Below are 1,440 nucleotides of genomic sequence, written 5' to 3' on the forward strand. Positions count from 1 at the left end.
CTGTTTTGTCATGGCTGTGTCCCACCGCCACATTTTCCTCAATTTTAATGACGGACAAAAGTTTCGGACTCAGTGTGGAAACGTGATTGACACATCATTAAGTCATATTTATTTCTAGACGTGCGACAATTTTGGATAAAATAAACATACTCAGTGTGCATGCCTCCCTATGCTACGCTACGCTAAGCTAGCTCATTGCAAGATGGTTAGTAACACCATTAGCAGGCTAGGAATAGAAGAGCTTCCAGTAACCTACAGGTCAGACATCTGGAGCCACTGTGGTTTTGCTTTGCATAATGTGGACGATGGCAAGGGAGTAGTGGATAAAAAACAAAACAAAACAGTGTGTCGGATTTGCTACATGATAGTACGTTATATCAGTGGGAAAACTTTAAACATGCCAACTCATTTACCGCGACTTCACCACAGTGTTTCAGTTTGTGGAATTAAAGAAAAACAAGGAGCAACACATGCTTTAATCTAACGTTATCCCCGCAGCATTCAGGCAGCCATTTACAACTGATTCAGACAGGGCAAAAAAAAAAAAATCACCATGCCGATTGGTACATTCATAGCCGCAGATAAAAGAGGGCCTACTCTGTCATGGAATGGAGCCCCATTTACAATATTCATTCCTGAGCCCATTTTAGCCAGACTGATTCCTGCTTTGTATGAAAAAACAAAAACAAAAACAAAGCCCAATTTATGATGTTAGCTTTAATAGATTTAAATTTCAGAAATTTCAGAAACAGCCCTTTGATAGTCTGGCGACCTGTCCAGGGTGTAGGGTGTACCCCGCCTCTCACCCAGTGTCAGCTGGGATAGGCTCCAGCCTCCCCTTGACCAGGATAAGCGGTTAAGGAAAATGAATGAATGAATGAATGAATGAAACATAATTGATTCTTTTGTAGGCTTTGAAATAGGCTCCAGCCCCCCTGTGACCCCTAACAGGATAAGCGGTTTGGGAAAATGAATGAATGAAACAAAACTGATTCTTTTGTTTTTAATGTCTATCACTACAACGCTACATTTTGTATTCATAAGGAGCTGTTTTTGTTTAATATGCTGCTAAGACGACACCCAGAAGATGGGTCACTCAGGTATATAGCCCCATTATTGTTCAAAGTCAAAAAAAGATTATGCTTTATAACATTTGTTTTTACAAATAAATAAATTAAAATGACATCTTTAAATGTGAAAATCAAGAAAATTCTTCTAGTATTTCTACTTTTTTGCTGTATCAAAACCCTTAAAGGGCCAGTGTGTAATATTTGGCATGGTTTATTGTCAATCTGAATCTGAATCTGAATATTCTACCCATTAATATGTTTATACAAGTGTATGATCGCTGTAAAATAAAATTCGTTTTGTTTTCGTAGCCTTATAATTATGCTTTTATATATATATATAGCAAGGGCCTTGCTTTAGAGAGGTCGCCAT

The sequence above is a fragment of the Epinephelus moara genome, chromosome 23 (genome assembly GCF_006386435.1).
Source record: "Epinephelus moara isolate mb chromosome 23, YSFRI_EMoa_1.0, whole genome shotgun sequence".
Taxonomy (NCBI): domain Eukaryota; kingdom Metazoa; phylum Chordata; class Actinopteri; order Perciformes; family Serranidae; genus Epinephelus; species Epinephelus moara.